Genomic DNA, 15,460 nt, shown 5'->3' on the forward strand with positions numbered 1-15,460 from the left:
GGGCCCGAGTGTGCACGTGGGTGTGCACAGCTGTGCACACAGGTCCTCCGCACGTGCAGGTGTTCTGCTGTATCTGGGCGGGTGTGTGGGGGTGAGTGCATCAGGTTTGTGTCATCCTGAGTGACCACGGTCAACAGGCACAGGAGGATGTCATGCTCCCCAGCCCGCAGCCCTGCCCGCTGGGACGGGGCTGGGCGGGAAGCCTGGGGCTGGCTCCCCACCAGCCACCAGGGGGCAGCAAATGGCTACGCGCCCGCGGCTCCTCCCCAACCCCATCAAGACTGGGCTTCTCCAGGCCCCTCCACTTCCTCAGGCAGGGTCCACCCCGAGCCCGGCCCTCTGAAGTCGCTCTCTTACCCGTCCCCACTGCCCCTGACCCCCCAGGCCTCGGCTAGAGCAGCCAGTCCTGGCTGTTGTTACAGGGGGTGCTGCAACGTACAAGCAACCCTGGGGGGCTTCATGGGGTCCTGGGGAAATGGAGCCAACTGGCCCGGGTCCCTGAAGGGCTGGCACCTGGACCTCTGGGAGCACGGCTGGCTTGGCCTCTCGGGCCTCCCACAGTCGGCTCTGTCGCTCGTCCCTGGTCTCTTTCAGGGGTGCTCCGTGGCTCTGTCCCCCAACTCTCAGCCCTCCGCCTGCTCAGAGCACTGCTCTACCCCTGGGCTCCTCCCTGGCTTGTGGGGAGGGAGCCCCTCTGAGACTCCAGGGTGGGCATCAGAGTGGCCGCTGTCCCCACATCCCCGTGTCTGCACCTGCACTAACGGCGATTGGTGCCCCAAGGCCAGCCTGGCGGCAGCAGCAACAATTAACAACAATCCTGTTCTCTTCACATTCCTTCTGTCCACAGACACTTACGGAAGTCCTACTATGTGCGGGCACTGTTCCAGGAACTCACCTTCTACTGATGGCGGCCCCCTCCGCCGCCGTGATAAGATAGCTGACTGTGGGCCAGGCCTGAGCTAAACAATGCTCGTCTCATTCGCACAGCGACCCTAGGACAGGGTACAGCTCAGCCCACTTCATGGTTGAAGAAACTGAGGCTCCGAGAGGTTAAGTGGCTTACCCAAGCCGCACAGCCTGTGAGCAGCTGGAGCTGGGAGCCACACGGAGCGTGCTCTCATTCAGTGGTCCCCTTCTTTCTTTAGAGACCCCCAGAAACAGCAGCCTACTCTTTGCCTGCGAGTGAATGTGAAGGAGCCAGGCAGTCCCCTGGGTGTCACAGGTGACATCATCTCCCCCATCGTCCCCCACCTCCACCCCAGGTGACCTGGTTAACAGTTTAGTGTGTGTCCTTCCCCGTAATCCTATACAGACCCACATCCACGTAATCAAGCCCGGGGCTGTCGTCACCATCCGCTTTATAGTCGTGGGGTTGTATAATGTGCTTTTATCCCACAATGACACTGTGGTAAGCTGAATAATGCCCTTCCCTCTCCCCTAAAGACATCCCCGTCCTCGTCCCTGGAACCTGTGAATACTATTTTATATGACAAAAAAAAAAAAGCATTTTGCCAATGTGATTAAGTGAAAGATTTGCAACAAGCTTATCCTGGGTGAGTTGGGTGGGTCCTAAATGCAGTCACAAGTGTCCCCATGAGAGAGAAGCAGGGGGAGATCGACACATAGACAGGAGAGGAGAAGGCAATGTGAGCACAGAGGCAGACGTGCAGTGACGTGGCCACAAGCCAAGGAGTTCCGGCAGCCTCCAGAAACTGGAAGAGACGGGGAGCAGATTCAGCCCCGAGCCTCTGCAGGGAGCGCAGCCGTGTGGACGACCTGACTGCAGCCGGTGCTACTGGTTTCAGACTCCTGGCCTCCAGAAGGTGCGAGAATAAACTTCTGTTGTTGGAAGCCACCAATGTAGTGGAAATTTGTTACAGTAGCCACAGGAACCTGATAGAGGCACCAACTGACAGGGAAGAACATATTAGCAAGTAATAAGATACAATAATTTTTAAACAACAGGATACAGAACAGCATGTGTAGCATGAACCAATTTTTGTAAAAGATGTGTGTGTGCACAGAAAAATATCGGGGAGAAAAAAGATCCATATATGCTCATTACCCAGCAAGTCTTCTTTCTGGCAATTTATCCTAAGGAAATAATTAAGGCCGTGCGCAAGGGCGGACGTACAAAGATATTCCACACAGGGCTATTCACAACGGCAAATGGTTGGAAGCAATCTAGATTTCAACTGTGGGGTTCAGTTCAATAAATAATCCTTCAGTCACTGAACAGAACCCTATACAAATTTTTAAACAAAGATCTTGTATAAAAAGTACTTATTTCTATGGAGGGATTGTCACAGTCTGGTAAGTAAAAAGGCACTTATGAAAGAATTTGTATAGTGTGATCTCATCTAAAAATAAATCATCATCATCATCAAGGTGCCAGGAAAAGTGTTTGAAGGGACAAGGTGTAAACAGCCCTTATCACTAGACAGGTGGGTAGGATCACTGGTGTAGTCATTTTTTTCTTTACTTTGCTTGTCTGAATTTTTTTCTACAATGAGCATGAACTCTATTTGTAATAAAGAAAAAGTATAATTAAAAACTTTTACAGGGAGGGGCCGGCCCCGTGGTGTAGTGGTTAAGTTCTTATGTTCTGCTTCCGTGGCCCAGGGTTCACCAGTTCAGATCCCAGGTGTGGACCTATGCACTGCTTGTCAAGCCATGCCGTAGCAGGTGTCCCACATATAAAGTAGAGGAAGATGGGCACAGATATTAGCTCAGGTCCAGTCTTCCTCAGCAAAAAAAACGAAACAAAAAGAGGATTGGCAGCAGATGTCAGCTCATCTCCTTCAAAAAAAAAAAGTCTACAGGGAGGAAAAAAAGCCAGGCTAAAATTCAAGGTCAATGGTGTGAGGACAGAAGAGGTGAGAAAGAATTGGCGAGTCCAGGCAAAGAAATCAGGGGAAGCTTCCTGGAAGAGGCGTCACTGGAGCTGGAAAGGGAAGACTGGTGAGTGGTAGAAGCCATGGGCCGGTTGGCAGAGCAGAGCTCTGGAGCCAGTAGCCTCGCAGGGCAGAGGCTGGGCAAGACGTGGGCTCCGGGCTCCTAGTCAGAGGAATGCTGGAAAAGTTTAACAGCCAGCTCTCTCGGGGCAGGGCAGGAAGCCTGATTTGCAGCCTTGGCCCATTTCTGTAGTGTAAATATTCCCCCGGCGGCCAGTTTCAAGCTCTCAACATGATGTCACTGAACACAGAGTCGGGAAGAGACACAGTGGCCCTGCGTTCTATACATATTTCCACTCTACAGATGCAATAGCCAATAACCTCAAGGACATCAATAGTAGTAAAATAACTCGGAAGTGCTAAGTTTTGAGTTCAATTCATTTTTGACAAAATTTATATAATTTAAATTTTAATGATAGCTGTTTAATAACTGGCTTGCAAAATTCCTGAAAACTTCACAATTGACTCCCATGAGTAGACCGGCTTCCTCCGGCACTCGGTGACGCTGCCTCTGGGAGCTGGGGGGCACTTCAAGCCGAGAGCCCCCTGGAGCAGAACTGGGACAACACCCAGAGCTCTGTCCTCCAGCGGACGTTCTGCAGGTCGCTGACCCGAGGCAGCAATGCCGGCCCCTCCCGCAGCCTTGGTTGCCAACAGGAGACCCGGCTCACCTCGTCCTTCAGGGGAAAGTTCCCTCTTTGCAGCCTGGGGTGGGGCCTTCCTTTCCCAGTTGGCTGACCCCTCCCTGCGCTTTTCTTTGGAACCTGGAGGCCTCCACTGGCTGTGACTCTGCACGCCAGACCTAAAACTTCTAGGAACGGTCATTACAACCAGGCCCTATCTCCGAGGCTGGGACTCTCCCCAGCAGAGTTAGGGGCCAGGCCGCAGGGCAGTGGCTCAGCTCAGGCCACGTCAGCTTTCAATCCTAGCTCCCTCTAGGACTGGGGGAATAGGCCACGCCCCGCCAAATTATTGGTCACAACGTCCCCCCACTGGGGCAAATGATGAAGTTAGTCCCCTCTCTTGCCTCAGTCTCCCCACCCTACGCTTATTTCCCTCCTCGATGGCACCCCATTCCTCCTACCTAACGCCGACATATTCCTTCCCCTCCCCATGATCAACACCTACTCTCAGGAGGGGAATTGATTCGTTAGTTCTCGCTATTGTGTACTTGACTAATATGGCAAAGTCTCGGATCAGTGGAAGCCCCCTCTTGCTGGGATGGGATTTTCTACCTGTGTTTTGGGTCCAGCTTTGTCATAAATTCCTCTCTCTGGGTGCGCCTCTGAAGGTGGGAGTTCAGGCATCACCGGGCGGGGGGAGGATGATCTGGGGTTGTCGCCTGCTGTGGCCATGGGACAGGCTCAGCAACAGTGCCGTGACAAGCCATATTGGAGCCTGAGGGAAGAGGAAAAGTCGGTCACACTCACCTAGTTTTTACTTAAAGTTTCAAAACTTTGTTCATTATGGATCTTTTACATTAATTTTGATTTTTTATTGTGGTAAAATATATATAACATGTATTTACCATTTTAACCATTATTATGTGTACAGTTCAGTGGCATTAAGTACATCCACATTGCCGTGCAACCATCACCACTATACATCTCCAGAACCTTTCCATCTTCCCCAACTGAAGCTCTGACCCCATTAAACACTAACTCCTCATTCCCTCCTTGTCCCAACCTCGGGCACCCAACCTTCTACTTTCTGTCTCAACGAATGTGACCACTCTAGGAACCTCACGTAAGAAGAATCATACGGTATTTGTCTTTGTGATTGGCTTATTCGCTTAGCACGGTGTCCTCAAGGTTCGTCCATCGTGTTGCATGTGTCAGAATTCCCCTCCTTTCTGAGGCTGAATAATATCCCACTGAAGGTACATCTCACTCTGTTTATCCATCCATCCACCGACGGACACTCGGGTGGCTTCCGCCTTTCGGCTATTGTGAAAAATGCTGCTATGAACGTGGGCGTACAAATATCTCTTTGAGGCCCTAATTTGGATTTTTAAAAATATTTCTTTAAAGCATTAATCTTGCTACTGAGTTTTTCTGGCACCCCTTAGATTTTGTGCCTGAGGTGAGGGCCTCACTTGCCTCACCCTAGCCACAGCCTTGGTTTGAGGAGTGGCCCGAATCTGTCACAGCAAGGTGGAAAGGTGCTGGAAAGCTCATGTCTTATCTTTCAAAATTCTCGTGGGGCTCAAAAAAAACCCCACCATGTTGACGGCGGTGTGTCAAAGGGACACAGGTGCAAACTGAAGGGAACCCCAGTGGCCAAAGATGGAAAAATTTGAACAAAAAAATAAAGAGGCATTGGATTATAAGCCAGTGCATAAAATGAGTGTCCGTGAGCCCATTGCTGGTATAAATAAATGATGAATAAATCAATGAAAGGGGGAGAAGAGACAAATCTCCCACGCAGAAGAATTCCAAGTAAATTGTGTGGCTGCTCCGTCCCACAGGAAGGGAGGGTGTAAGTCTGGTCTGCCTCAGTGACCTTCTTCCAAAGAGTCCAGTACAGAAACGGGGAGGAGTAACTTCCCAGTGGAGATGCCTGGCGAGCACCACCGCAGCCAGAGGATCAGGGTCAAGGTCGCTGTACGTACCCTTGAAAAGTGAGGGAATGGTCCTTCCCCTCTGTGATCCTGCTCCCAACAACCCAATACTCCAATAGTTTAATCACGAGGAAAACGTGAGACAACCCAACGAGGGGCATCCCGCAATATTCCTGACCAGTGCTCCTCAGAGCTGTCAAGATCAGCAAAAACAAGGGAAGTCAGAGAAACTGTCCCAGCCAACAGGAGCCTACAGAGACACGACAGCTAAATGCAATGTGCTATCTTGATGGGATCCTGGAACAGAAAAGGACATTAGGGAAAAATGAAGGACATCTGAAAAGCGATGGGTTTTAGTTAATAATAATGTGTCAATATCGGTTCATGAATTGTCACAAAGGTGGTATACGATGTAAGATGTTAACAACAGGGGAGAGTGGGTGTGGGGTGTGTGGGAGCTCTCTGTACCATTTGCTCGGTTTCTCCATAAATCTAAAACTGTTCTAAAAAGTAAAGTCTGTGCAGAACTTCACATGGAGTCTGCGTTCTCCTCCGTGACACGGCTGTGCGAGCTGGAGTGATGGAGGAGAAAGGACGTGCCAGGTTATCCTGTGGCCCAGAACTCACTGCCCCCTCCCCGCCCCAGGGACCCTCTTCCCCAGGAGACAAATTGCCAACGTAAGGGGAGGGGGAACCGCCATGCTCAGAAGGTCCTTGTCCTCTGATTCCGTCAGTCCCAGACGCTGGGCGTCAAGGAACAAAGGGACGGCATGTCCCAGCGGCTGGGCCGTCAGCTGTGGAGCCCAATTCCCTGAGTTCAGGTCCTGGCTTCACATGCCTGTGTGACCTGAAGCACACTGCTTGACTTGTCTCTGCTTCCCTTTGTAATCGACAACGCAGGAGCAATCAAGGCACCTCAGGGAGTGGCTGTGAAGACTAAATGAGACGGGAAACAGCCTCAGTGTCCACAGATGGATGCAGGGATAAACAAAACGTGGTCTAGCCCCGCAGCGGAACGCTGTCTGGCCTCCCAGAGGGACGAGGCCCTGATGCATGCTACCACGTGGACGAACCTTGGCAACTTCATGCCACATGCAAACAGCCAGACCCAAAGACAGGCTCCTTACACTTACACAATGCTGTTAGTGTCTGATTGCATTTATACAAAAGGCCCGGAGTAGGCAGATCCATAGAGACAGAAAGCAGATTTATGGTTGACAGGGGCTAGAGCGGGGGACAAAACAGGGAATTACTCCTTACTGGGTACAGAGTTTCCTTTTGGGGTAAAACGTTCTGGAATTCGATGGTTGCACAATGTTGTGAATGTACTAAATATCCTTGAATTACACATTTTTTGTTTTTAGATTGGCACCTGAGCTAACAACTGTTGCCAATCTTTTTTTTCTTTGCCTGCTTTTTCTCCCCAAAGCCCCCTGGTATATAGTTGTATATTCTAGTTGTGGGTCCTTCTAGTTGTGGCATGTGGGATGCCACCTCAGCATGGCTTGACGAGTGGTGCCATGTCCGCGCCCAGGATTCGAACCAGAGAAACCCTGGGCTGCCGAAGCGGAGTGTGGGAACTTACCCACTTGGCCACGGGGCGGCCCCAAGAATTGCACACTTTAAATTGGTAGATTTTAAGTTACGTGTGTTTTACCACAATAAAAAGAAGAAAAGACACCCAAAATTTAATAAATTAAAAGAATTAACTTGATGAGATAATGGAAGAAAGCATACAGCTCACAAATATAGCTGACACGCTGCTGCCAGTTACGTTTTAAAGAGGTTAACATGCAAGGCTCTAAGGCCGGGGGATAGATTTTCCTGGTTTGGGATTTGGTTTTCTTTGTTTCTCACTCCATCATCCCGTGGCCTCTCCAGTTCCAGTGCCAGCCCCCAGTGCCCAGTCGTGCCTCCCTCCCCTCGACAGGCACAGCCTGACCGCCAGCATCTGGCCAGGGGCTCCCTTGGTCATGCCCTCCACAGCCCCAGGAGTGGAACATAAACAGGAACTAGGAGGACAATAGCCACCAGGAAGTCCTCACGACCTGGAGAAATGGAGCCCGGTAATGAGGTTCCCCAAGCCCTGGCCTCTGCCTGGGGTGCTGGAGAGGCCAGGGTGAAACTGCTGCCCGCCAGTCCCTGCCCTGGTGAGGCCACTGGGCACACGGCCGTTCGTCGTGTGGGTACGAACCCCCAAGGGCTGGGTGTCCAGGGGAAATGGGCCCACCTGGCTGGGCCTGCTCTGTGAGCCGGCGATACCATGCGGCCAGGGAAGGGCCTGCCAAGGGGGGACTGTGCAAGCCCTCCCCCTGGGGACAGCATCCTGCCACATCCCCGCAGCCCTGGCTCCCTGCCCAAGGACTCTGAGGAGGAAGAATTTGTCATTTGGTCTCAGTGGCCAAGGGGAATTCTCAGCTGCACCTGTGGGTAAAATACTGGATGCTGTAATTTTTGAAAAATGACACATTCACATGACTCAGCCACGAGCGGGCGCTGGCGATGCCGGAATGCGCTTTACCTTCCGTGAGAAAGGCTGGTGCCCGAGCGGTTGGACGGGGCGTCCCAGGTCCAGGGGGGCGACCGGTGGGGCTGCCCCTCACTCTCTGTATGACGTTGAGCTTCAGTTTCCCTTCTGTAAAAAGAGGATAAAGGCATCCTAGACATACATCCCAAGCTGTCAGAGACGGTGGAGGTGCCTGGAGCGGTTAAAGACAGATCATCCTTAATAAACCATCAGTGATTCCCTAAGACCAGGCTTCCATAGAATAGACTGCGTTAGTGGATAACTGCCATCCAAAAAGGACGTGGCTGGAGTAGAGATAACATATGATGGATATTAGCTGAAGGAGGGTAATGGGTACAAGGAGAATTCTTTATACTATTCTCTCAAAAAGGGATAGAATAGAATAGAACAGAACAGACAGGGGGAAAAGCAGGTACACCTGGATTCTCCCTGCTGGGCACAGGATAGCATAGTGGCTTCTGATACAGGATTTGGCTTGGGACAGACCTGGGATCCAACCTCGGCCCTGTGGAGGTCTTTTAAGCCATGTAAGTGCTCTGAGCCGTTTCCATCTCTGTTCGGTGGACCCAACAAGAGTAACCACCTCATGGATGATTGTGAGGATTAAACCAGGAAATGCGTGCAAACCCTCAGCACAGCGCCTGGCACACAGTTCCTGCTCGCCACACGGTAGCTGCTTCTATTGTGTCATATTCTGCAGCCAGAGTCTGACTGTGTCCCCCTGGCCTCCTGCCTCGCTGCCTCCAGTCTCTGGCCTCTGGTCTTTGCTTCCCAGGGGTCCTCACTGAGACCCACCTCTGATTGTGCCCCCTGCGGCTCAGCTCCTCCCTCAGCGCCCACCCCTGAGGCCCAAACCCTGAGTCCCCCCTGCATTCAGGCCCACCCAGGCCTGGCTGAGCCCCCTTCCGAGCCGAGCCTCCCACGGTCCTCCTAGCTGCCACTCTGTCCTGCTCAACTCTTGCACACCCTCCACCCAGCATTGCCTCCTCGGGGAGCCCCCTGGATCAGTTTCCCATTTGCTGCCATAACAAATGGCCACAAATTTAGAGGCTTAAAACAACGCGGGTTTAACATCTTACAGTTCTGTAGGTTACAAGTCCAACGTGGCTCTCACTGGCTTCAAGTCAAGATGTCAGCAGTTTCTTCTGCATGCTCTGGAGACAATCCATTCCCTTGCCTCTTCTAGGCTGCCCTATGCCTTGGCTCACAGGTTCCTTCCTCCATCTTCAACGCCAACAATGCTGCATCTCTCTGACCTCCTTCCCTGGTCACGCCGCCCTCTGACTCTCCTCTCCTGCCTCCCTCTTCCACTTTCAAGCACCCTTGTGATTACATTGCTCCACCCGGAGAATCCAGGAGAATCTCTCCACCTCTAAATCATCAACTTCGTCATACCTACCAAGTCCCTTTTGCCATATAAGGTAACACATTCACAGGTTCTATGCATGAGGTCATGGACATTTGAAGGGGCACAATTCTGTCTTTGACACCCTCGCTGATGCTCTAGGTATAGTTGGAGCCTCGTTCCTTGCAGCTCCTTGCGGCTGCCTGGATCACCCCCGTCGGTGTGGGTAACTGAGCTTCAAGAGGACAGGACGGGGCCCCTCCCACTGCATGCTCCGGGCAGCAGGTCGACCAAGTGGAAATGTGACAGCAACAGCCGCTGGCCTTATCCTGGGGCCATGACGCCCTTCCTTCCCTCCATCCGGATCAGCCACTTGTCCATCACCAACAGCCAGGTGGAGCCGCTGGGAGACAAGTCCATCAGCGTCTCCACTCAGAGCGTGTCTGCGATCTGCAGGGGACCTGGGGCATCAGGGGTGAGCGTCCCACTCAGCTGACAGGCCACTCCCCTGGCTCTTAGCAGGATGAGCATTGACCAGTCTGATGACTCGGAGATCGACTCCTCTGCTGACCTCCAGATCAACAGGTGTTCTGCTCCTTCTGGGGAGGGAAGGAGGGTGGCCTCCAGGGGTCAGCCTCAGTGGAGAGGGAAGCTGTGCAGATAGAGGGCTCTGAGGCCACCAAAGGAGGCCTCGCCTGGGCAGTTTGAGGGGTGGAGAGCCTAGAGCTGGCTAAGCTCCTGGCTGTCCTAGACATCAGGTAGGTACCACCCAGTGGCCAAGGCTGCCCTGAGGTGGTGTTGGGGGACCTGCAGCCTGTGACTCTGGCAGCATGCGGACCACTGCCAGTGACTGCTGCCTGTCCTTCCACAAGCTGCTCCTCCATCTCCAAGGAGGAAGTGAGCAAGGATACTGCCTCTATGGTCCCATTTCTGCTTGGGCCCCATCGTGAGCCCCAGGAGTGTGGAAGGGCAGTGTATCCACTGCCCCTCCAGGTCGTCCCCAGACCAGGTGTGCCTGTAGGCAGCCAAACCGGGGGGATCAATCCTTTCAGTAGGGTCGTCACCTACCCTTCCTCACCAATGCCCCCTCAAAGCCTGGAAAAACTCATCACTAACAGTTGATGAGGACTTGCTGTGTGCCAGACGCTTTTCCAAGCCCTTTGCATGAATTAACTGATTTAATCTTCACAACCCAACCCTGGGAGGCAGATTCTGTTATTATCTCCATTCTTACAAACGGGCAAACTGAGGCACAGAGAGGTTAGGAGGGAAAGGAAAACTCACGTCTACTGGGTCCCAGGCATCACACTGGTCCACAGCTAAAATCCCAGCCAAGCGAAGGAGCTTGCTGAGGACACACGGCTCGCCACTAAGGGGTGGGGCAGGATTTGAATCCAGTGTCCTCTGAGCCCAGAACCTGAGATGCTGAGTACTCTATCAGATCTTTGTCTTGGCCAATCCTCAGCCAAGGAGCTGTGAGCCCCTCGTGTAGAAGAGAACACTGAGGCTCAGAGAGGCAGGGGGACATGCCCAAGTCACACATCCAGCCACAGACCCCAACTGGAACACGGGGGACCTGGTAGGTGGGGTCTGGGGAGGAGCCCTGCATTCAGGCCTCTCTCTGCCCATGAAGCAGATGGACACGCGTGTGAATCCGTACTCTAGGCGTGTCCATGCATGTGCGTGTGTGTGATGGGTGTTCTCAGCTGTGAGATGGGCACGGCAATCCCTGCATCCTGGGTGAACGGAGGATTCTGAGGCTGGCAGAGCCCCCGGCAGTGCCCGGCACACAGTAGGTGCTCAATGGAGGCACAGGACTGGTGGGGGGCTTCCGGCAGTGCTTGCTCCCCTCAGGCCCGGGTGGATCGAGCAGCTGATCATGGACTTCGTCTCCTCCCCCCAAAGCTGGTCCTGAAGGGCAGGGACGTGAGCACACTGATCCTACCCACTGCCCACCGTGGGAGCCCCCAGCAGCCCCTAGTCACACCTGGGAGGTTGGGCCCACCTCCCCTCCCTGCCCTTCCCTGACAAAGTGCCTCCCACTTCCTGGTGCGGCCAGGCCCATGGCCTGTTCCTGAAACTGGCACCCCCACACCGGCCTGCCCTCCACTGGCCTCCTTCCAGCCTGGCGAGCCAGCTGCCCTGTCCACCCTGGATCGACAGCGTCTCCAACACCACGGCCGACTCTGTTCAGATAGGGGCTGGGAGTGCACCCCAGTCTGTATGCCTTGGAAGGCAGTGAGGAGAGCCAGGAGGCCACCTCTGGTCTCTGTGCAACCCTGGGACAGCCACACCCTATCTGAGTCTCACAGCTCCTGCCTCCCTCTGACATTTGGTGATTAGTTGTGGGCAAGTCGCTTCCCCTCAGGGCTGCAGCCTACAGGCTGTGTGACCTTGGGCAAGTCACTTAACCTCTCTGAACCTCAGATGAGGTAACAATAGATGAGGGTAACATGAGGGTAAGATGAGGGTAACAATAGCACCTACCCCATAGGGTGGTTGTGAGAACTGAGTGGGAAAAAAGTGTACGTAAAATGTTTAAGAGTACCTGGCATGCAGTCAGCCCCTATTATTACTACCACGATTCCCAGCCTGATAGCCCTGCACGAGCGCTTCTCAAGCTGCATTAAACATCGGGTGAAAGAGAAGAAGGAAGAAAGCCATTTGGAGATCTGGAACTCCCCGCCCCGCCCTCCCCGAGTCTCTTCCCTCCCTCCCATCAGGCCTTGGGTTCCAGGGAACTTCCACGAGGCTGCGCCGCAGGAAGAAACTACTCAGGATTACTCAGTTTTGTCGTCTGTGCAGTGGGAACAGCGCTAGGCTCCTGAGAGAAGCCCAGGACGAGAGGAGAAGCTGGTTTGTAGCGGGAAGCCCTGGGCTGCCCCAATACCGCCGTCCATAGGGGCCAACGCTCACGGGATGTGGATTAACTGTGGGATCCTCACAATAGCCCAGCGAGGAGGGTTCTGCTAACACCCCGTTTTATGAATGAAGAAACTGAAATTTAAGGAGATGAGGGGCCCCCTGGCTGGGAGGCGGAGGGGTGGAATTTGAGCCCAGCCATGCCAAGGTTCCCAAGGCCCTGTTCCTGCTCCACCCTGTCTTCTCCTGTAAGGGGCCGCGTGCTTGGCCGGCAGATCTCCATTATTTGTACATGGCCACACCCACTCGTCGCCTCTTGCCGGTGCTGCTTATGCCCTACGACAGCAGAACTAGTCACTGCCCGGAGACTGCATGGCCGCAAAACCTAGAATGTGTACTATCTGGCCCTTTGCAGGTAAAGTTTGCTGACCCCTGTTCTGGGCTTTAGATCTCCATGACAGACTGACTGGTTAGGTCCAGGGGGCCTCCCTGTTTCTCCTGGGAAAAGATTAGGAAGAAAAATAATTGGAATAGTTCATGTTGCTGGGCACTCACCCATTTTTACACAAATTGCCCCACTAACTACTCACATGACCCTGAGGTAGATGCTATCACAGGAAATGAAGACACGGAAGACACTGGAGGAGAGGTTAGGTCCCTGCCCGTGGTCACTCTGCGATAGAGGGCTAGGAGTCCAGCCCAGATCTCTGCTCAAAGCCCACACTCTGAACCACTCTTCTGGAAGGGCTCCTGCATGGTGGCGCCATCCAGACAGACAGAAGTGAGAACAAAGAGAATGAAAAGTTGTTCCCCCCTCTTGACCCAGGGACCATTTTACAGATGGGGCTGGAGGCGGGGGGCACCTGCGTGTCTGGGCGAGGGAGCTGGTGAGTCAGGCAGGCCCCATCCTGAGGCTCCACCTTGGTCTTTCCCTCCTCAATCCCGTCACAGGGTGGGAGTGGTGGGGGGGGGCGGGGAGGGCCTCAGCCTCCCTGGGTGCTCCCTGGGCTAGGGCCTCACACACGCCCGACCCCGCACCCCAGCTCCAACCCCACGAAGCCAGGACCCCGTCGTCCCACTCTCTGCAGGGCCCTTCCTGATGCCGCAGGAAGGTGATGTCCACAGCGGTGGCTGTCTGAGCCCTCTTTGCAGGCACCAGGGCCCCCCACCCTGAGGCCCAGGCAACCTCCTCCCTTAGGGCCTGTTCGGGTCCTGCCGTCCTCTGCAGCAACGATTTGGGGGAGTCACGGCCTCGCTGGGGGCTCAGACCAGAGCTTTGAACCCTCTGTTAGGATATAGAGAGTATAGTTCTTACATATCAGAACTATAAATACATATATAATATAGTAGTATATATAATATATAGTATAATATATATAATAGAGTATACTATACACTCTATATATTATATATAATATATGTATTATAGTACAGTATAATATATATAGTATGTATATATATTTATATACAGTTCTTATGTATAAGTTAGGATAAGCTTAGGATATATATACTTATATATAACCTTATGATATAGGTTCTGCCGCTGTAACAAAGACACCCAAAATAATAGCAGCTTAAATAAGCTAGACGTTTATTTCCCTGGTGTAATCATCTAACCATGTGCAGTGCCAGGTGGATTGGCAGCTCCACGGTGTCAGGCACCCAGGCTCCTTCTGTTGTGTTGTTCAGCCATCCCCAGGACGTGGCTCTTGTCTACATGGTCCAGGATGCCTGACCTGGCCACCGCCCCTCCCCCCTTCTGCTCACATCCCATTGGCCTGAACTTGGTCCTATGGTCACACCTAGCTGCAAGGGAAGCTGAGAACTTTATTCGAGGCAGCCACGAGCCCAGCTAAAAACTGAGTGTGGCAGGCCTCTGAGAGAGATGAGGAGAACGGATTTTAGGGGACAACCAGCCATCTCTGTGACAGAGCCTCTTCCCAGAAAAGTGAACCGAAGGGTCGTTTCAGGGTTTGTGGACACTCCTGAAGCCCGGTCAGGGTCCCTGGGCTGGGTGGTGTGAGGGGGCAGGGAACAGGGCAGTGGCTTCTTTTCCTGATTTGGCTGCCAGGGCTGATGGTCAATCGACTGCCCCCTAAGGTGCAGGGCTGGCAGCCAGCCAGGGCGGGGCGGGTGCATGGATGTCCATGGTCCCCAGGTGTTCTGGCTCAGGTCTGTCCTGGAATCTGGAGGTAGCTGCCCCGCCCCTTGCTGGGCTTCATCTCATGCACACCCAATGCTGCTCTCGTTTAGGAGCCCCCACACACACAGCCAGTGCCAGTGCCAGCAATTCTAGTAGCCAACGCTCAGCTGCTGGGTGTGAGGCACTGAGCTAGACACTTTATATATGACACTTCACTCAGTGCCCTCGATGACCCTGTGAGCGAGGCACTTTTATGATCCTCAGTTAAACACTGGGAAACTGTCAGTGAGCGGCACGGCTGGGTGGAGCCCAGCCATGAGGCCCCCAAAGGCTGTGTCCCATGCCCCTCTTGGTGAGCATTACCCAGGCTGTAGGGCCTTGTGGGGGGTGGAACCCCAGGACCAACTCCAGGCTCACAGGGCCCCAGCGATAGGATGTGACAGTCGATTACTCCTGATTCCAAAGCCAACCTCAGGTGGGCTCCTTGGAGGTCGCAGCCTCTTCCTGCTCTGCCCAAGGACAGTGATGTCCACAATCCACTCCTCCTTGCAAGGTTCCACTAAGAATCCATGGTCCTCGATCTCAAACAGACCCCCACCCTTTCTGGGTAGGCCTCCCTCAGCTGTCTGGTCAACTCACTTCCCCACCCACTGCAATGACGTCTTCAGTCCTTCTGACCATCCTTAAATTTCCAGCCGCCTCTCTTGTCTGTCACTCACCTCCCTCTCCACAAACAGCCTTGCCCCCCACGTCCCAGAGAGCGGGCAGCGCCATCAACAGAACCGCTCCCGCATCTCCCTGCTGCCAGCCCTACCAGCTCAGCCGCCTTCCTGGTATCCATCCCTATTCTAATAGAGGGTGGTCCTCTTCCCTTCTGAACTGCAGACCATTCCCGTCTTCCCCAGCTCTGGGAACATCTCTCTCTTTCCAGGAATGCAGCTCAGAATCTTAGGCATGCCCTTGACCTGCCTTCCCCCTCTCCCCATTGCTGAATCCTATCCATTTTATGTCCCGATGTTTCCAGAGTTGGTCCACTTTTCCTTGTCTCCATCTCTACCCTAGGCCAAGC

This window comes from Equus asinus, chromosome 28 (genome assembly GCF_041296235.1).
Source record: "Equus asinus isolate D_3611 breed Donkey chromosome 28, EquAss-T2T_v2, whole genome shotgun sequence".
NCBI classification, from domain to species: domain Eukaryota; kingdom Metazoa; phylum Chordata; class Mammalia; order Perissodactyla; family Equidae; genus Equus; species Equus asinus.